General features: G+C 44.0%; 1 long non-coding RNA gene and 1 pseudogene across 1 annotated transcript; one reads left to right on the top strand and one right to left on the bottom strand.

The window, feature by feature from the left end:
• Positions 1–2,004: 2,004 nt before the first annotated feature.
• Positions 2,005–21,903, top strand: LOC128409077 (tripartite motif-containing protein 10-like; annotated as a pseudogene).
• LOC128409192 (uncharacterized) lies at positions 17,886–20,696 on the bottom strand. The gene is made up of 2 exons (XR_008329199.1): positions 20,613–20,696; positions 17,886–18,176 (listed from the first exon to the last, which is right to left on the bottom strand). It is a non-coding gene; the product is annotated as an uncharacterized LOC128409192 (long non-coding RNA).
• Positions 21,904–21,943: the final 40 nt, after the last annotated feature.

The following is a 21,943-nucleotide window of genomic DNA, read 5'->3' as shown; positions in this document are numbered from 1 at the left end:
AAATATTGGAACAAGATGGAGACAAATTGAAATTGCAGAGTTTTGAGAAATTAAAAGATAAAGTGCGAGATTGGCTGCATTATTATCAAATAAGAGAGGCCTATAACTTGGATAAAAAAATTGGCTTCCAGGTGGAAAAATCAAAATTGGAAACAGAACTGTTAGATCCCAAAACTAAGATACTTTCAAGAATGTATAACTTGCTGTTAAAATGGAATACGCAGGATGAAACGGTTAAATCTGCTATGATTAAATGGGCACAAGACATTGGTCATAACATTATGTTTGCTGACTGGGAACAGTTGTGGACCACCGGTATGAAATTTACGGCATGTAATGCCTTGAGAGAGAATATTATGAAAATGATATATAGGTGGTACATGACACCAGTCAAGCTTGCAAAAATATATCATCTGCCCGATAACAAATGTTGGAAATGTAAAGAGAATGAAGGTACATTCTTTCACCTTTGGTGGACGTGCCCAAAGATTAAGTCTTTCTGGGAGATGATCTATAATGAAATGAAAAAGGTATTTAAATATACCTTTCTGAAGAAGCCAGAGGCCTTTCTCCTGGGCATAGTCAGCCAATTGGTGCCAAAGAAGGATAGAACGTTCTTTATGTATGCAACAACAGCAGCAAGAATACTTATTGCAAAGTATTGGAAGACACAAGATCTACCTACCCTGGAAGAGTGGCAGATGAAAGTGATGGACTTTATGGAATTGGCGGAAATGACTGGCAGAATCCGAGACCTGGGAGAAGAGTTGGTGGAAGAAGATTGGAAGAAATTTAAAGATTATTTGCAGAAACATTGTAAAATTAATGAATGTTAAAATGATGTTGGATTGGAAATAAGTGGTATTAGCAACAAAGTTAATAAGAATATGCAAAAATGAATTGATAATGGATGAAAATATAGAGTTATAAAATGTTAAGATATAGAGTTAAGATAAATGAAAGAGGGTAAGGATTTGCTGATTTGATTATTTAAATGGGAATACAAGAAGGGGAGGTGTGAGGAGGTCAAAGAAACAAGCAAATGAGTTTTAAGTTATGAAAAATGGAATTGTTTTTAATTTTTCTTATTTTTTCTTTGCTTTTGTATGTTGTATCCTTATTTTTCTTTTTTCTTTTATTATGTGTTCTTGTATTTATGTTTTTGTAAAACTTCAATAAATATTTCTTAAAAAAAATAAAATAAACATATCGTTGTGCATTGTCCTGAAATAATAAATGCTTTTATAAATAACTAAACTAAACTAAATCCTTGTCATTGTGGAGAAACAGCCTCTGCTTCAAGGCAATCTACTTCCCTGAGGGCAGAGCTGTGTAGCAGTCAGTCCAGCCAGTCCAGGAACCTCTCTTTTTAATTTTTATTTATGCTTTTCAAATTTATACATTTCATTAATTTTACAATCATTTTAATTAACATTTCCCAATTTGACTTCCTTCCCCCTCTTTCTGCGGTTCCGTAACTTTATTTTTAATATCTTCTGCATATCTAAATTCACTTAATTTACTCTTTTTTTAAAAAAACAAAACTACTTTAAATATATACTCTTGTAAAACTGCAGGCCATTACAATAAACCTGCCAATGTTTTTAGCTGTTTACAATTTATCTGTACATACTCCACAAACCATTTCCATTCTTTTATAAAAAGCTTGTTGCCTTGATTTTTTATTCTCCTGGTAAGTTTCGCCATTTCTGCATATTCCATAAGTTTTTGTGTCCATTCTTCTTTCACTGGGACTACTTCTTTCTATTTTTGGGCAAATAACATTCTTGCTGCTGTGGTAGCATACATGAATAAGTTTATGTACTGTTTAGGTAGTTTTTAACCCTGTAATTCCCAAGAGAAAAGCATCTGGTTCCCCCCCGCAGGTATTTTAAACATCTTTTTCAATTCATTATATATCATTTCCCAGTAAGCTTTATCCTTACTACAAGACCACCACATATGATAAAAAGAAACTTATTTCCACAGTCCAGGAACCTCTCTCACAGTAGCCAGCAGGATATCTCTCTGAAGCCCACAGGTTTTCTCTTCTAGACCAGGCAGAGATCCATGTTGCTTTCCCTCGGATCTCATAGTGAGTGACACAAGGAGAGCCAGTGCAACTCAAGCATCAAAGGCAACCTTGGGAGCAGTGGAAAGGAAATGGGGGAGGAGAGAAACAGTGTTCAAAATCGAAACTATTTTGCAAAAAAAAAACAAAAAACAGAAAAGGGGAAGCATCACTTCCTCTCATTTGCAATGAATTCATGGTGGATGCCATTGCTCTGCAGTCCAAGGTCAGTACATTTCTAGATTAAATTGTGGGAAATGTCTGCATCCAACTTAACATGTTGGGAGGGGGCCCGCTCTGAATCATACCCACCAGGACCAGACCCCAGGAAACCCCTCCTCATGTCCTGCCTTGGGTTGGGAGGAGATCAGCAGCCTCTCCTGTTCACTGAGAGGCCGCTGCAGAGGAGGCACTGGGGTGGGGGGCTGCCGAGGAGGTACCAGATCCGACCTCCAAGGATGTACCGCAATCATGCATTCCTTGGAGGCCAGCTTTGCTGCCCCTGTGGATCCTGCCACCAAAGGCAGTCACCTCACCTAATATAGATCTATTAACAGAGACTTTCTGTCTCATTTCTCCTTACTGACAAAGAGAAGCTTTCACCAAAGCTGGGCTTTGTAAAATTTGACGATGTGCTTTGAAAAAGAGAAAAAGGGAAGCATGAAGTGTGTTTGCATTCTCACCCACCCTGTCAGACATGCAGCTGAAAGGGCGAGAGGAAATGGGTGTTACATTTGCAGGACGCACCATCCTGCACTGTGACCGTTGGCGTTTATGGCGTGAAGTCTGCCATAAACAGATTTGCCTGGCACACTTCCGACCAGATTCTGAGCAGAGGTGAAATACAGTTTGCAGCTAAGCGTGAGGCAATCGGACCTGAGTCTGGATTGATGAGCAACACACAGTTGTCTAAGCAGATTGCTTTATTGCCTGTCATTTTGCTTAATGGTTGCTATTTACAGAGACTGCTGTGGATCCCCACAGCGGAAGATCCGCTTGCATCCTCTCAGCAGATCAAAACCAAAACTCTCTCTTACTCGCACTCACATAAAACACTGTGAACGTCCATGACTTTGCTGTCTGATCTTTGCACCTGTGTGAACAATCCAGCTTCACAGCCAGAGTTTCATCTTGCATGAAGAAACTCAGGAAGACAGTTTTCTGAAAATGAATGACCCCAAGAGTGACGGAAATCAAGCTCATCCAGGAGCAGAGCGTAAACTCTAGTTGTGGTTACATCTGTAACATAAAATAACCTGTGTCCCCTCAGAAATAAAGTGTGTGGGAGCAGGAAAAAGTGACCAGGAGGAAGCAAAAACTTCAGAACCTCTTGTTCATCAACCCAGATCCATGTTCACAAGAGACGGCTAGTTGAGGGGTGAGTATTTTACAATTGGACCCCAGTCTCTGTTTGAAGCAAAGGGCCAGGCTAGACAGGATGCTAAAAATGTCTCATGCTAGGAAACACTGGTCAGGGTTGGTGCAATGTTCGCTGGGACCAACCCTTTCCTTTCCTTCTCCAGCAGTCTTGATGAAAATCACTTCCTCCACAGATGCTCCCAGCCCCCTGGCAGTTTTCTGAGAGGCTTGACTGGTGCCTATATTGTTGGTTTCTGTTTGTGCCACTGTCCAGTGCTTTGGAGTCACAAGACTTGTTTTGTATTCCAGAGATCCCAGGCTGTTGGAAGTCTCACGGAAGACAGGAGACGGATGTGACGTTACTGGTTTCCTGTTCCTTTGTTTTTCAGTTGCTCTTTGCACTTTGCTTGAGACCGTATAGGGACGTTTTCAGAAAACAAACAAATCCGACATATATTTGTGCCATTTGAGTGTCAAGCAAAGGGTGGTCTTGGGCTACACCCCTTCTGTGATGCTGTATGTATGATCTTTCTGGGGCTGGTCTTGAGTTACAGGGTAGGCAATTTCAAAGTCTATATAAGGGCTTGCACACCTTTGTCCTGGGTCCTCCTCCTCTCTCCTGCGTGTGGGGGAGCACCCTGTTGCAACAGCTTTAATAAAGATCAGGCTTATAGCCGTTTTGCTTTTGTATATCTTGGTCTGGTCTCTGTTCATTTCCCAGCCAGTATGAGCCTTAAAGGTGCGCTCTCTCCGAAGGTCCAGTCTTCCTTTAGAAGCTGAACCCCTTGAAGGGACCTCTCAATATTCTTATTTCAGCGACAGTGAGCCACGCTCACTCCCGCAAGAGAGATTTGGAAATCTTTATTGCCCAGTGGCTTTTGCAGGTTTCTGCCCTGCTCAAGCTGCTTCTCTTTACTTTGTCATATTACAGCTTCCCTTTCTATCAACAAAGCCGCAAAGTCTTCACCCACTATGGCCTCAGCATCACCATCTGTGGACATGGACCAGGACGCCTTGTGTCCCATCTGCAAGGACTACCTCACAGATCCAGTGACTTTGGACTGTGGACACAACTATTGTCAGGGCTGCGTCAGCAATTATTGCAAGATACGGGAAGAACAGGCTATGGGGCACTTGGAGTGTCCCATCTGCAGAGCCCAAATGCAGAGAGGGAGTTTCCGCCCCAATTGGCAGCTGGCAAGTATAGTAGAAAAAATTAAACTCCTGCAGTTAAATAAAGGGGGAAAGGATATGTGTGTGAAACACAAGAAGTACCTTGAACTGTTCTGCAAAGAAGATGAAAAATTGGTTTGTGTGGCTTGTGAACGATCCCCAGAACACAAATCGCACACTGTGGTACTTGAGGAAGAGGCTGCCCAGGAATACAAGGTAGGAAATTATCTTGACACTTAGTAATGCAATCCTTTCAATTTTTTGTGAAATATTGCAATGTGGCTGGAAAGCAATTCCCGTGGCAATTAGATATGTTATTGTGTACGGTTAAACAGCCTGGAAACACACAGAACAACTGTAAGTTTTAAGGAGAACCCCACCACCAATAAAATATAAAATGCTGTAAAATATTAAAATCCTTAATCCTGAGCTAGGTTGAAGTGATGGACATGAGGCAGGAGAGCTGCGCACAGGTGAGCTGCACGCAAGCTGCTGGCCAGCCCTGTGGAGCCTCCTTTTATTGAGACAAATATGCAAACCAGGCAGATACATTTTGGGCTGTGACCTTTACACATCTTCCGGTCTCGAGATTGTGGGGTGGTACAAAGTTATTTTGGCACCTGTTTCCACCGCGTCATTTTCCCCTTGCACAGTGTATGATGAAGGAGACAAAAGGTCTCAGAGACAAAGGTTACAGACAGGACACCGCAGACTACTGAGACCACAAAAGGTTAGACAGACGCAACGATGTTCAGACAGCCATGGCTTTGTCTGTGAGGGGTGTGTGTGCTCTGCACCCCAAGGTCACGCGTGCAGGCAGGCTGAGGCTGCCTGCGGGTGGGGAGTGTGCTCCCTCCGGACCCCACTCCCCACTCCGCGATCATCCCTACACTAGGTGACAATGTTTTTAAAAAAGAAAGAAAGAAAAATATGCTACTAAACAGTCAGATACCAGCCACCAGCTGGCACGGAGAGAAGACAGCTCTCAAATTTCTTAAAAATACAAAACTATGCTGGATGCAGATGTGTTAGTAAACAATCTCATTTAAGATTAGCAGTGAGGCCATTGGCATTTAATCCAGGACTTTCCAAAAGCTAACACATGCTGGATGAAACCTCCGAAACCTCAAGTTTCATATCCTTCCAGATCAAGCATCATAATATAAGGAGAGCCAGGCTGGGTCAGGTCAAAGGCCCATCTTGACCAGCATCCTCTTATCACAGTGGTCAGACAGCCAGGTAACCCTTCTGGGAAGCCATTAGGTGGGACCTGAGCACAACAGCACTGCCCCCTCCTGAGGTTTCCAGTATTCAAAAGCAAATACTCTACCACACTGGAGAGTCACTGGTGTATTTACTTCTGACCCTTCAAATGAAAACCTTTTCTCCACAACATAGCAGCAACTGGGGATCAGGGGTTAGATCAGGGTGAGGAGACACAGTTATTAGTTCTCATTAAAAAGTGTGCTTTTATGGTGCTGGAGGAGACTCTTGAGAGTCCCATGGACTGCAAGAAGATCAAACCTCTCCATTCTGAAGGAAATCAGCCCTGAGTGCTCACTGGAAGGACAGATCGTGAAGCTGAGGCTCCAATACTTTGGCCACCTCATGAGAAGAGAAGACTCCCTGGAAAAGACCCTGATGTTGGGAAAGATGGAGGGCACAAAGAGAAGGGGACAACAGAGGACGAGATGGTTGGACAGTGTTCTCGAAGCTACCAGCATGAGTTTAACCAAACTGTGGGAGGCAGTGGAAGACAGGAGTGCCTGGCGTGCTCTGGTCCAGGGGGTCACGAAGAGTCGGACACGACTAAACGACTAAACAACAACAACAGCCTTTGCAGATGGTACTCTCTGTCGCAATCACAATCTGAGCTTTCGTTTCCTCTTTAGGGACTGATCTGCAGCCATCTGGAGATTCTGAGGAAAGAGAGAGAAACAATTCTGGCCTATCAAGCAGACACGGAAAAAGAAAGCCAAGATCTCCTTGTAAGTGTTACTAGGAGTAGTTATTATTTTTTTAAAGTCCTCATGAAAATCAATCAGCATCTTAGTGCAATTTCTGCTAACATGTTTTAAACAACTATATATAGCTTTATAAAGAGTTATATAATTATATAACTTTTTGTAGACATCTGAAGTCAGCTTTTCATGTTTGATGTGGTCTCCCCCCTGTATTTTTGCTGGAAGCCACACAGAGTGGCCGGGGCAACTCAGTCAGATGGGTGGGGTATAAGAAAGTAGTAGTAGTAGTAAAAAGGTAAAGGTACCCCTGCCCGTACGGGCCAGTCGTGTCCGACTCTAGGGTTGTGTGCCCATCTCACTTAAGAGGCCGGGGGCCAGCGCTGTCCGAGGACACTTCTGGGTCACGTGGCCAGTGTGACGAAGCTGCTCTGGGAATCCTGCACCAGCGCAGCACACGGAAAAGCCGTTTACCTTCCCGCTATAAAGCAGTACCTATTTATCTACTTGCACTTTAAGGGTGCTTTTGAACTGCTAGGTGGGCAGGAGCTGGGACCGAACAACGGGAGCTCACCCCGCCGCGGGGATTCGAACTGCCGACCATGCGATCGGCAAGTCCTAGGCGCTGAGGTTTTACCCACAGCGTCACCCGCACTACCACCAGCACTACCGTAGTAGTAGTAGTTGTATGCAATTTTGCCTAGTATACACATTTTTTGCAAAGCAATTTCCCGTAATATTATTCCTTTTTCTATGCCTTAATAAATGCATTTTAATGCACACTTTACCTTAGTATATGCATTTCTGTAGTTATTACTTGACTGAAGAACTGCATTTCAAAATTCAAAGAAATGTGAATTTCAAAAGATTGCTGAGTTTCTCTCTGCATGTTTTCCCCCAGAAACTGCTAATGAGGTAATTTTGCATTTGAAGCCAAGCTGAACTGAAACTCTTCCCCATGTGGCAGCTCAGATGCACAGAACATAAATTAGTTGCAACCTTCTGATTTACCTTATAGATTCTAAAATAAATGTCTTTCTAAATGTGCACTATCTTTAATTTTTAGGAAGCTCAAGTCGACTCAAAACTTTAAAGTAAACAGGGCAGTGCTGGGACGTGCAGGCTAGATCTGCCTCGCTTCTCCTCTGTTTCTAGTAATTCACTAGTCATGAAAGAAAGGTAAAGGACCCCTGGATGGTTAAGTCCAGTCAAAGGCGACTATGGGGTTTCGGCACTCATCTCACTTTCAGGCCGAAGGAGCCGGCGTTTGTCCACAGACAGCTTTCCGGGTCATGTGGCCAGCATGACTAAACCGCTTCTGGTGCAATGGGACACCGTGACAGAAACCAGAGCATACAAAAATGTTGTTTACCTTCCTGCCACAGTGGTACCTATTTATCTACTTGCACTGGTGTGCTTTTGAACTGCTAGGTTGGCAGGAGCTGGGATAGAGCAACGGGAGCTCACCCTGTTGCACGGAACTTCTGATTGGCAATCCCAAGAGGTTTCGTAGCCAGTGTGAAGTGAGGACTGTTTTATGTCCACGGAAACACTCTGAACAATGTAGAAAGCAAATTATGGCAAGTACAGAACTGTACCAGGAACCTCCATAGATAGAAAAAAACTCATTGCTTCCACAAGGTGGATGGCAAGAGAAAGATGATAGATAGATAGATAGATAGATGATAGATAGATGATAGATAGATAGATAGATAAACTTTATTCACATTAGCCAACGGCCATAGCAACATAAAACAAGCAATATATATAATTAAAAATTCAACAATGGGTAAAAAGGACAATCATGTGACCAAGATTATCGTTCACATAGTGGCCCTTAATCTCATTGCACCCTCAATAAACCTAGCAACCTTTGCTGTTGTCTGATCATTTTGATCTGATAAAAGCAATAACAATGTGGCTGCAGATGGGTGGCCTGGGATGGTAAGTAAGAGTGGGGTGATGTTCTCATTCCTCAGATCTTTATAAAGGGGACACGACAGGAGAACATGAGCCACTGTTTCCAGATTGCCATCTCCACAGGGGCAGAGTCGTTTCTCAGCTGGAATCTTTTGGTATCTGCCCTCAAGTACAGCAGAGGGCATCACATCCAATCTGGCCAGTGTGAAGGCACATCTGTATTTTGGGATAGTTAATTTATACAAATATGGTGCCAGGAAATCAAACTGAGAAGGTGGGGGGTGGAGGCATACCAGGGACAGAGTTTCTTTATAATGGCCAGATTGTTCTGTTGCTCTAAGTCCTTCAGACGCTGTCCAATTAGCCCTTTTGCTTTAAAAAAGCCCATCGTGAGAAGCTGATGTGGGTGGAGTCCGCAGGAGAGGAATTTTTGGTGCACAATTTTAGACCACACACTTTTATGGCAACAGAAATGGCAAGGGATAGGGCAGAGCCAGCGTGTTCATCCCTGCTGCCTCCCCACTGTGTTTACTTTAAAACCTGAAGAAGAAGGCTTCCTTAGCAACTGAGGGCTTGTCTACACTTCCACTTGTCCTGAGCCTAGAAAGCACGAGTCCAAGCAGTTTCCCCCTTGCCCCACACCTTTCCCGGTGAAAACTGCCACTTGCTGCTAAATTCAAGCAAATGTCCAGAGAAAACCCAAATTTAAGAGGAAATGTGCTTAAGCCCTTAGCATTGGTTTCATGTCTTTGAAAAAAAGGAAGTGTCCTCCCAGTGGAATTTTCATAACTCTCCTCCTGATGTTGTAAAGACTGACCATATTCCAGACTCTTATTCTCTTTCTTCCTGCTTCTTGCAGAAATTAACAGAAACCGAGAGGCAGAAGATAGTGGAGAAGTTCAGAAAACTGTACCGGTTTCTTGAAGAACAAGAAGTATACCTGCTGAATCAGATCGAAGAGGTGGAGAAGGAGATTGAAGGGAGAAGAGATGAGCAGCTGGCCAGACTCTCCAGGGAACTCTCCTCTCTTAAAAAGCTCATCCAGGAGATGGAGGACAAGTCAGCAGGCAGCAAGTGAACTCCTGCAGGTAAAACGGCGGCATGAACAGCACAAGGCTCCACTTGGGGACGAGGCTTTCTCCAAACCTCTTGCATTTATACAAGTAGTAAAGGGACTCAGCTGATGGAGGCAGATACACCTCCCTAGGGAGGACCTTCCACAACTAGGGAACCAGCACTAAAAAGACCCTGTCACAGGGCAGTGCCAATGGAGCATGCCAAGTACTGAGAGGGAAATGAAACTTATACCCATGAAGCTTTAACATTTTGTAATACATTCCTCGCCCCACCCCCCTATTCAGCCAGAATCATACACATCACATTCTGTCCTTTGTGTTGCCAGGCTCAGGTTCATTTTGCTTTGCAAAGTACATCAACAGCTTTAATTAACAAAAGTAACACTCTTATTCCACACAGATGCTTTCTCATATCCAGTTGTAACCCATATTCTCCATTCTAGAGTCTTATCCACAGGTCTGGGGTGAGAAGAGAGTAGTCCCTGGGGAACCTTTGCAATAACACAGCTCTGTCCTTTCCCTTTAATCAAACAACTTTGCAAGTGCATGCAACAAAGTTAATCCATCTTTTTGACCTTCACGCCACATTCAATCAATCACCTGCAGCTTTGTTGACATCTTGTCAAGAAGGGTGCCCCTTCACTTTGATCCAATTGTCCGAATTTAAAGGGAATCTGCAGCGTTAAGCAGTTGTAGATCGAGGATGTCTCACTGATAGAGTCTCGGAGCCCGGAGCCCTGCCTCGTTGGCCACCAAACAACGATTTCCACCCCTATCAGCCACCAGCTTCGGCATGAAAGGGCTTCTGCACCTCCATTACATTTTTTTAAAAAAATTATTTAATCATTTTTTCAATACAAACAACAACCAACAAAAAACCATATACCACAAAAACCACAATAACACTAATAACACAATTTAACAATTCAGATTTGAGTACTGATATACCTATAACTACACCTTTATAACAATATTTCCCCACCTCTCCTCCCCCTACTTCCCACCACTGTCCGCCTTATCACTTAAGTATTCCTTCCAGATTTCTTCATATTTATCCATTCTTAATTTGCGTCAGACTGACATCAGAGGGCCAGAGTCCATCCATCCCAGGGCTGAAGGGGTTTCATAATGTGGCCTGTGGTGTGCAGTGAATTCCTTTCTCTTTCCCCCTCTAGGATGTGAGAAGCACCTTGCAGAGGTGAGTGGATCCTGCTTATTTCCATTAGCATCACTCCGTAAGGCCAGGGAAAGTCCAGAAGGACAAAAAACCTGGCCCTCCAGGCGCCCAACAAAGAGACAATAGGACTCCACCCTCTGTATCATTTCACTGGCACAGATAGGGGCCTCTCTTTTGAACTTGTAGCGCTCCTATTCTCAACCGAAGAATAAGGACCAAAACACTGCTTCCTCCCTCCCCCAACCACACATTGCTGGAGGCACCTGTTGAATGTTGTATTCATTGACTTGCTCTTCAAAAGCCATAAGGAAGGCAAAGTTGGATTTTGTTTTGAGCAATGGAACAAAGGCTTCAGGCAGCAGGTGCTGGAGTGAGTGGTTCCCATCTTCCTGAGCCAGCACCTCGGCAGTGGGAAGGCTTAATTCTGGTTGGCCTGGGCTGCCTGCCTCTCTCACGTTGTCACCTTCTCCCCACCTGTAATGTGTCACAGCCAAGGACACTGGGAATGGCCACTGACTGAAGGAATAGTCACCTCAGAGGCACACCCTTGACCACACCAGGCATGAACTGCTCTGCTCCCATGACAGACCCTGACTACCACTTCCTTGGCGTGGCAGCATTTGCCTGAGAGGGCAGGAAGCCGTTTCTCATGAGGGCTTTTTCACCTGCTATACTTAAAACTCTTTCACTGAAGACTGTTGTGGGGGAGATAGAACAAGGCTTGGAGACACACCAGGGTCTCTGTGGGCGAGGGTCCTGGAGGATGCCCCTCAGTTTCTCCTCTGCAACCCCTTGCACAGAGCTCCTTGGAATTCCTTCCCTACTGGAAAATTTGATTTTGTTGTACATCTGTGGAAGAACTACCTCAGCCTCTGAGACCATCTGGTGCTAGAGCAAAAGTAATCTAAGTTGTCCAACCATGATACCAGCATCCTCAAGAAACAAATATTTTAACCTTGCTCAAGTCTTGCTAAGAAAGTGGCTACTCTATACTTCCACACAACAGCATAAAGTTACATTCTTTGGAGCAACCAGTGTTTTAGTTGTTCCCCTCAAGATATACCACTTCAGTCACTCTCCAGCAAACCCCCATGTACCACTCAAGTTCAGATTAAAGGTCACAGCAGCCATCTTTTTCTTCTCCACACCTTCACTGGTGACATCTAGAGAAAGGAAACGTGTGTTGTGATGTCATCGCACTCAGGATAATTCGTGCCGCTTTCTTGTGGAAATCAATGAAGTGAAGTTGGGGCAGAGAAACTGTGCATTACAATATTACCTGATGGTGTTGAATAGATGTATGTGGCCTGGGGTAGCTATTCTGGCCCTCCAGTATCTGGCTGTGAAGTCTGTAGTAAGGGGAAATCTCTTCCTCTGCACCTGTCTGTCCTTCTAGGCTTTCTACCATTTTCTTCCTCCTCTTTTTTCTTTTCCTTTACTAGGAATTATGGCTTTGAAAGTTTAACGTTCTTTTTCATCAGGTATGAGAAAAGAGAGAGACTGCAGAATCTACTGGCTTTCCCTCTAAAGCTAAAATGGAAGACCTCCAGATTTTGTGATGTGAATCTCCATCTGGAGGACGCGATAAAGCAGTTCAAAGGTATTGAAGAATGGCTACAAGGAGTTTATGCTCGGCATTGTAGGGCAGCTTGTAGGGCAGCAGCTGAAGAAGGAACAAAAAGGGTTTTCTTGTGTGAGTTTCTTGTGGCTGATTAGCTGCTTTCTCTGTGCAAAGGTCAGAGGGGGCAGGGCTTCTGTTGAGGTAGGGGATTAGCTGTGGGAGGAGCTTGTCAGAGCTTGTAGGGCAGCAGCTGAAGAAGGAACAAAAAGGGTTTTCTTGTGTGAGTTTCTTGTGGCTGATTAGCTGCTTTCTCTGTGCAAAGGTCAGAGGGGGCAGGGCTTCTGTTGAGGTAGGGGATTAGCTGTGGGAGGAGCTTGTCAGAGCTTGTAGGGCAGCGGCGCGCGCCTAGCGGCGCGCGCAGTTTAATCCATCTTTTAGATTTAGGGGAGCTAGTCTCAAACGTTTGTTGGGGGAGATATAGGTTTATTTGGGGGGATTTATTTGTCCTGTCTTCACGCTTTTTATGATGGACGACCGCTGTAGTCACCCCCAACGACACCTTCTCAAGAAGGAGGGTGAGGGAACAGCTGCAGTCGCCTGTGGTTCCTGCGCAATGTTTGCCATCTTGCCAAAGGTTGCAGGCAGCTTTACCTGCAGCAATTGCATGTTGATTGCCCTCTTAAAAGACAAAGTCCAGCAACTGGAGGAACGTGTAGCTACGCTCCAAAGAATTAGAGAGCTGGAGCTCTTCTTGGAAGCAACAGAGCACACCGTCTCCACCAAGGAGGAGACAGGGGACTCCCCTGAGAAGGAGGCTAGTTCACCAACACAGGAGCCAGATATATGGAGAAACGTGACTCAAAGAAGTAGGAGGCCCAGGGTTCGCTCTGATTGTTTAGAAATACGCAATCGCTTTGAGGTCCTTTCCCCTAGCATGGAAGACGAAGAGCAGACTCCATTTGAGGATCTCTCCCTCATTACAGTCGATCAGGTATATGAAGATGAGCAGCAAAGGCAGTCCTCAGGGAATGTGCAGGCGACCTTGGAACGGACAGCTCACGGAAGAACCCCGACCAGACCTAAGAGGAGGCGTGTAGTGGTGATAGGGGATTCCCTACTGAGGGGAACAGAAGCAGTGATCTGTGGGCCTGACAAGATGTCTCGGGAAGTGTGCTGTCTCCCCGGGGCTAAGATCCAAGATGTAACTGAACGACTGCAAGGAATCATAAAACCCACTGACAAATACCCCTTCCTCTTGGTTCATGTGGGAACCAATGACACTGCAAGCAATAGCCTCCAGAAGATCAAAAGAGATTACAAGGCTCTGGGCAGGAAACTGAAGCAATTAAATGCACAAATTGTCATCTCATCTGTCCTCCCAGTTGAACGACGTGGCCCAGGGAGAGAGGGAAAAATAGTGGAAGTGAACAACTGGCTTCGCAAATGGTGTAAACAGGAACGGTTTGGATTCTTAGATCACGGAATGCAGTTTCTTGAAGATGGACTTCTGGCAAGCGATGGGCTGCACCTCACAACGGTTGGGAGGAATGTTTTTGCAAAAAATCTCAGAAACCTCATCAGGAGGGCTTTAAACTGACTAATGTGGGGGAGGGAGACAGTGCTCCTGAAGGTAGGAGTCTATCAATTGATGAAGATGATCATCCAAATGTCATAGACCGAATGGAGCAAACAGCACACAGACCTAGTGGTGGGAGGAAAAAATCCTTAAATAAGAGACACGGGGGAATGATTAATGGACTTCAATGTCTGTACACTAATGCACAAAGTATGGGAAATAAACAAGATGAGCTTGAGCTCTTGGTACAGCAAACTAAATATGACATAATAGGAATCACTGAAACCTGGTGGGATAAGTCCCACGATTGGAATGTAATAATGGAGGGATACAATCTATTTCAGAGAAACAGACCAGACAAGAAAGGAGGAGGAGTGGCGTTATATGTCAGGGATGTTTATACCTGTGAAGAGATCCAAGATTTAGAACCTCAAAGCCAAAGTGAGAGCATTTGGGTCAAAATTAAGGGAGAGAAGAATAACAGTGACCTCATTGTGGGAGTTTACTATAGATCCCCAAGCCAAACGGAGGACATAGATGATGCCTTCCTGGAACAGATGGCCAAGCATGCAAAAGGAAGGGAGATAGTAGTAATGGGGGACTTCAATTACCCAGATATTTGTTGGATGTCAAACTCAGCCAAGAGCATAAGGTCAAACAGATTCCTCACTGGCCTTGCAGACAACTTCATTGTCCAGAAAGTGGGAGAAGCAACAAGAGGAACAGCCATTTTAGATCTGGTCCTAACCAATGTTGATGACCTGGTTAGTGGGGTAGAAGTGGAAGGATCATTAGGCGCGAGTGATCATGCTCTTCTGAAGTTTACTATACAGCGGAAAGGAGCAGCCAAGCATACTAGGACTCAATTTCTCGACTTTAAGAAAGCCGACTTCATAAAACTTAGGGAAGTGCTTGGTGAGATCCCATGGACAGTAATACTAAAAGGAAAGGGAGTTCATGATGGCTGGGAGTTTGTTAAGAGGGAGATAGTAAAAGCACAACTTCAGGCAATACCAATGAGACGGAAACATGGAAGGTGCCTAAAGAAGCCAGGGTGGCTATCTAAAGAACTTTTAACTGAGTTAAGATTAAAAAAGGATGTGTACAAAAAATGGAAAAGGGGGGAAACCACCAAAGAGGAATTCAAACAAATAGCCAGCACGTGTAGACACAAAGTCAGAAAAGCTAAAGCACAGAATGAACTCAGGCTTGCTAGAGAGGTTAAAAGCAACAAAAAAGGCTTTTATGGGTATGTTCGTAGCAAAAGGAAGAACAAAGAAACAGTGGGGTCACTCAGAGGAGAAGATGGTGAAATGCAAACAGGGGACACAGAAAGGGCTGAACTCCTCAATGCCTTCTTTGCCTCAGTCTTCTCCAATAAAGAAAACAATGCCCGACCTGAAGAATTTGGAGCAAATGATTCAGCAGAGGAAACACAGCCCAGAATAACTAAGGAGATAGTACAAGAATACTTGGCTAGTCTAGATGTATTCAAGTCTCCAGGGCCAGATGAACTGCATCCAAGAGTATTAAAAGAACTGGCAGATGTGATTTCAGAACCACTGGCAGTCATCTTTGAGAATTCCTGGAGAACAGGCGAAGTCCCGGCAGACTGGAGGAGGGCAAATGTTGTCCCTATTTTCAAAAAGGGGAAAAGAGAGGACCCAAATAATTACCGCCCAGTCAGTCTGACATCAATACCAGGGAAGATTCTGGAGCAGATCATTAAGCAAACAGTCTGTGAGCACCTAGAAAGGAATGCTGTGATCACCAATAGTCAGCATGGATTTCTGAAAAATAAGTCATGTCAGACTAACCTGATCTCGTTTTTTGACAGAATTACAAGCCTGGTAGATGAAGGGAACGCAGTGGATGTAGCCTACCTTGATTTCAGTAAGGCATTTGACAAGGTGCCCCATGATATTCTTGTAAAGAAGCTGGTAAAATGCGGTCTTGACTATGCTACCACTCAGTGGATTTGTAACTGGCTGACTGACCGAACCCAAAGGGTGCTCATCAATGGTTCCTCTTCATCCTGGAGAAGAGTGACTAGTGGGGTGCCACAGGGTTCTGTCTTGGGCCCGGTCTTATTCAACATCTTTATCAACGACTTGGATGATGGACTCAAGGGCATCCTGATCAAATTTGCAGATGACACCAAACTGGGAGGGGTGGCTAACACCCCAGAGGACAGGATCACACTTCAAAACGACCTTGACAGATTAGAGAACTGGGCCAAAACAAACAAGATGAATTTTAACAGGGAGAAATGTAAAGTATTGCACTTGGGCAAAAAAAATGAGAGGCACAAATACAAGATGGGTGACACCTGGCTTGAGAGCACTACATGTGAAAAGGATCTAGGAGTCTTGGTTGACCACAAACTTGACATGAGCCAACAGTGTGACGCGGCAGCTAAAAAAGCCAATGCAATTCTGGGCTGCATCAATAGGAGTATAGCATCTAGATCAAGGGAAGTAATAGTGCCACTGTATTCTGCTCTGGTCAGACCTCACCTGGAGTACTGTGTCCAGTTCTGGGCACCACAGTTCAAGAAGGACATTGACAAACTGGAACGTGTCCAGAGGAGGGCAACCAAAATGGTCAAAGGCCTGGAAACGATGCCTTATGAGGAACGGCTAAGGGAGCTGGGCATGTTTAGCCTGGAGAAGAGGAGGTTAAGGGGTGATATGATAGCCATGTTCAAATATATAAAAGGATGTCACATAGAGAAGGGAGAAAGGTTGTTTTCTGCTGCTCCAGAGAAGCGGACACGGAGCAATGGATCCAAACTACAAGAAAGAAGATTCCACCTAAACATTAGGAAGAACTTCCTGACAGTAAGAGCTGTTCGACAGTGGAATTTGCTGCCAAGGAGTGTGGTGGAGTCTCCTTCTTTGGAGGTCTTTAAGCAGAGGCTTGACAACCATATGTCAGGAGTGCTCTGATGGTGTTTCCTGCTTGGCAGGGGGTTGGACTCGATGGCCCTTGTGGTCTCTTCCAACTCTATGATTCTATGATTCTATGATTTTATGATTCTATGATTGTATTAGACCAGCACAGAGCTTGCCAGGCATTTGCTGCATTGTATTTTGCTCTTGCTGTAGACAGGGGTAGGACCATCATACTCTTGGTCAGGCACCCCCAAATTCGGCCCTCCAGATGTTTTAGGACTACAACTCCCATCATCCCTGGCCACTGGTCCTGTTAGCTAGGGATGATGGGAGTTGTAGTCCCAAAACATCTGAAGGGCCAAGTTTGGGGATGCCTGCTCTTGGTGGTCCAGCCATCATTGGATTTTCCTCAGAAAAAAATTATGGGGTATGAGAAATTGTGACTGCCTTCAAATAAAGAAAACCCACACTAGGCTGCGTATTAAGGCAGGATCCCCCCCCCCAAATTGTGCATCTGTTTACAATTCCTTTTGAATGAGAGCTCTGCCAGTCCTTCCTCAGCAAGCTTAGTTTCTCATGTTGTTTAACAATTCTGGTTTTAATAATTTCCCCCATCACTAAGGCTGCCTCCATCTCCCCCCTGCATCCTGTTATAGGATTGCTATTGCTTGGGCTACCCTCTGCTATGGACCCCAATTTCAGGGAGAACATTCATAGACAATCAGATTTAATGTGGGATATTTTTATTCTACTGTTTTGAAGTCTCGTTTACCATTGCTGAGTTTTACAGTTTTCTTCTTAAGTTGTTAATCCTTTGTTCTACCACTTGAAATAAGGATACAACAGATTCTGTGTTGCTTTTCTATCAATACTTTATTGAGGTATAGCAGTGCAGTGTTTAAACTTGATATATTTCTTCTTCTTCAGATGCTGTGTTATTCAAACTACAGTTTCAGAAAGGTAAATTTCCAATGGAGATCCAAATGCACAGGAGGAAGGGGCACTGGTATTTCTTTGGGGTTAGATAATCTTTTCTTTAGACTTTGGAACCATCAATAGGTTAATAGCCTTATAGTGGCATTTGAGTTCTTCATATGTACATTGAATGACCAGAGGATGGGTTTATTTTATTTTATTTATTTCATTTCATTTCACTTCATAAAATTTATACACTGCTTGATTGTAAAACAAAAAACCGTCTGAAACCTAGCGTGGAAATTGCCTTTTTCTGCACATTGGGTCAACATCTTCATCAAGCTATCTTACTATGAGCCCAAGGTTTCATGCATCACTTTCACTGAATTTCATTTGCCATTTTACCGCCCATTCACCCAGTTTCTGGAGCTCTTCAGTGTCTCTTTTTTGGTTCAATACAGTCATCATAACTAAAATCAGGGAGCAGCAGCATCTAAAATTACAGTCATCACAATAAAATGTCTTCAGCTCCTTTTTGTAATCTCTTTGCAGTCACAACTTTGCATTCTGTCCCTGTGCAGAGTTTTATTCAGGATGACATTTTGCTGGGTGCTCCACCTCTACCCTGTATGCAAATATGCTATGTAATGAGAGCAAAATCATGCATTTGCTTTTATACATATATGTTCACGGTTTACCAATTATGATTATTCTTTATACAAATATTGAAGAATAGTTTCCAAACTGCTCTGGGGGTGGGAGGAGGAGGAGGATATGTGTGTGATGATACTGGCACTAGCCTATAGGCACCCACCACAGCCAAGTTTCACTAGATAAGCTACAAACTGGCAGATCCAGTTTAGGCACATCTTGTTTCAAGGCATGCGGAAATACAAATGCAGGTGTGCTTTCAGTACAATACGTGAGCTTTAAAACAACAACTGTCGAACCCAGGGAGACTTTGGCAGGCTTCAGGCTAGGAAATGTGCACATAAGAAAACAACATGGAAGGAAAGTTCAGAAGTTCACAAGGCAAGAAAATCTTCTTGGTTGCTTAATTTTGCTTCTTTCCCAGATTGAAATGTGACCCTTGAGCCAGAATTAGTGCTACCTCCAGCTGAAGCAGAAATAGGTACAGTGGTACCTTGGTTCTTGAACGGCTTAGTTGCTGAACAAATTGGCTCCCGAAAACTACAAACTCGGAAGTAAGTGTTCCAGTTTGTGAACATTTTTTGGAAACTGGACATCCGACGCGGCTTCCGCTTGAGTGCAGGAAGCTCCTGCAGTCAATTGGAAGCTGCGCCTTGGTTTTTCAAATGGTTTCGGGAGTCGAATGGACTCCCAGAATGGATTAAGTTTGAGAACCAAAGTACCACTGTAATGGGTTTGCCCTGATACACTCCCCAACTGTAACCTTAGTGAGGGCATTAAAGATTCTGTGGTGGTTCTCTCCTTACCTGAACTGGGGTGCTCTCATTCCTCACATCCCTGAAGCCCCAAATGACCATTTCTCACAGAGAGTGTCAGATGAGGGCAAATTCCTTCCTCCCCTGCCCCTTCCAATCCCTTTCCCCTTCTCCTTCACTTAGAGCTGAATAAAGGTTTACTGGGTGGTTTTGCTTCTTGGAAGATGCCTGGATTGACAGCAGGGGCCCAATCCTGATTTAAAAGCCAACTTGGGTTACATACACTTCAGGTTATATACGCTTCAGGTTACATACACCTCAGGTTAAGAACTTTGCTTCAGGATGAGAACAGAAATCGTGCTCTGGCAGCGCGGCGGCAGCAGGAGGCCCTATTAGCAAAAGTGGTGCTTCAGGTTAAGAACAGTTTCAGGTTAAGAACGGACCTCCGGAACGAATTAAGTACTTAACCTGAGGTACCACTGTATATTTATTCTGATAAGAGTCTGGAAGAAGGGGGGAGGGTCTCAATCCTGCATGCGATGCAAAGAGGTCCCATTTCTTTGAGAGGGGTTTATTAGATCAGGATTCCTGTTATGTACTGAGATGAATAGGATCCAAACTGCAGCAGTCTGATTGGTCCTAGAACAATAGGATCCAAAAGGCAGCAGTCTGATTGGTCCTAGAACAATAGGATTCAGAATGCAGCAGTCTGATTGGTCCTAGAACAATGCAGCAGTGTGATTGGTTGGCAGGAACTACCCAATCATGCTCCAGATAGAAGTGAATCCACAACCTGATTGGCTTACAGTAGAATTCCGGAATTAGCCAATCATGTGCAGCCCATTGTGTAAATAATGTATATAAAGCAGATACTTTGAGGGGACTTTCATTCATTCCTCCTCACCACTATGAGCTGAATAAAGAGCATGAAATCACTTTGCGACTCTGAGTATATTTCAATGCCCATCCCTGACTCTCGGCTGATTCTGCCTCTCTTTTCTTTTCCTTATCTTCCCTCAACAGCAAATGTCACTCTGGATCCAGACACAGCCCATGCCAGGCTCATCGTGTCCGAGGATCAGAAAAGCGTGAGAAGGAGAGACAAAAAGCCACGCCTGCCTAAAAATCCTGAGAGGTTCAGCAACGGGCCTTGTGTGCTGGGACGTGAGGGATTCACAGCAGGCAGCCATTTCTGGGAAGTCACTGTGGGAAGTGAGGGAGAATGGGTTGTGGGGATCGCTAGGGAGTCTGTGAGGAGAAAGGACAACTTTGCCTTTTGTCCTGAGGGAGGGATCTGGGCTGTGGAGAAGTGGGGAGGGAAGTACTTGGCCTGCACCTCCCCTGTTTCCCATCTCTCCCTGAGTGAGGAGCCCAGGAGGATCCGGGTAACTCTGGACTATGAAGGGGAAAGTGTGTCTTTTTTTGACGCTGCCTCAGGAGCTGAACTCTACACATTTTCAGGAGGCTCTTTTTCTGGAGAAACCCTCCTCCCTTTCTTTTATCTGTGGGGAAATAAAACCCACCTCAGGATCTCCTGAAGAGACTAAATCTGCCTCACAGGCCCAGTTGAAGTTGGGAATGATAGGAGTTGAAGTCCAACATCATCTCAAGAGCCACAGACCTCTCTCCCCTCTCTAACCAAAGTGAGATACCTGAACAAAGAAACGACCTTTCTTTCCCCACTGTATGTATGAATGGAAAACATAATGAGAACTTATTTAATTGGTCCCCCCCCAAATACTCACACATTATTTAATGATAACAACAAATTATTGAGCGCTTGCCCTTATCACTGAGATACCTTTTTCAACTTTCTCACATCACCCCAAAGAAAAAGCCCACATCTTCCTAGTGCATAATTTAGAAATGTGGAAGCCTTGAACCCAAGTAGCAACCCTGAAATGAAAAAGCAGCTACGTTTGTGGGAGGGGGGCACCATGGCTTTTGTTGAGATGCCTGCCCTGTTCATGATCTGAGCTCCAGCCTCCAAGGCTTTGCTATTTCTTAAAAAACAAAACAAAATAATCATAGTGTTTTTCTTTCTTCACTCAACACACTGCTTCATGAACCTTTCTAGAAAGGAGAACATCCCTAGGATGTAATTCCTAGTGTGGGTTTTTTGTTTTTGGATGCTTACCAAAAGGAATGCAGAAGAGGGAAATCTATTTTCATAGCTCTGACCTTGGAAACTTTAGCTTAGGCACCTAGTTCACTTTACCACTTCAGACTGCAGCAAAGAAAATCCATTTTTTGAAATGTTCTTTTATGTTAAAAAAGGCCCTGCACATAGAAAGCTAGTATAATAGAGAGCAAGCTTGGCCAGAATCATTTTTCCTGATGTGCTAGATTTTTACTTGCATGGAGGGTTCTCATCTAAAATAAATTAAAACCGAAGACTCAAAAAGGGCATGCCCTACCTTCAGTTTGCCCAGGACGCGGGTAGCGCTGTGGTCTAAACCACTGAATCTCTTGGGCTTGCCAACTGTAAGGTTGGCAGTTTGAGTCTTTTCACTGAGGGCATCCTTCCCATCCATGATAACTTCAACCTGGACCAATTTTTGAAATCTTTCTTTCTTTACTTTTTCAGGATAATCTTTATTGGTTTTTCAGTTACATACTACACATCCACATATTGCATTACATTTTACATTTATACTTGCTCCTAGGAGCTGACTTCCCTCCTTCCTTCTTCTGGCTTTTTTATATCGCCTCTAGATTTTTTGCATTGTCTTTATCCATTTTGTATATTCTTCTTCTTCTTCCACATTTGTCCATAAAGTGTCTGTAAACAAATAAATCCTTCTACATATACAATTCTTGTTGTCTGTCTATATTCATTTACAACTACTATTAG

The sequence above is a fragment of the Podarcis raffonei genome, chromosome 2 (genome assembly GCF_027172205.1).
Source record: "Podarcis raffonei isolate rPodRaf1 chromosome 2, rPodRaf1.pri, whole genome shotgun sequence".
NCBI lineage: Eukaryota > Metazoa > Chordata > Lepidosauria > Squamata > Lacertidae > Podarcis > Podarcis raffonei.
Note: the sequence above shows the minus strand (reverse complement) of the source record. Positions and strands in the feature narration are given on the sequence as shown.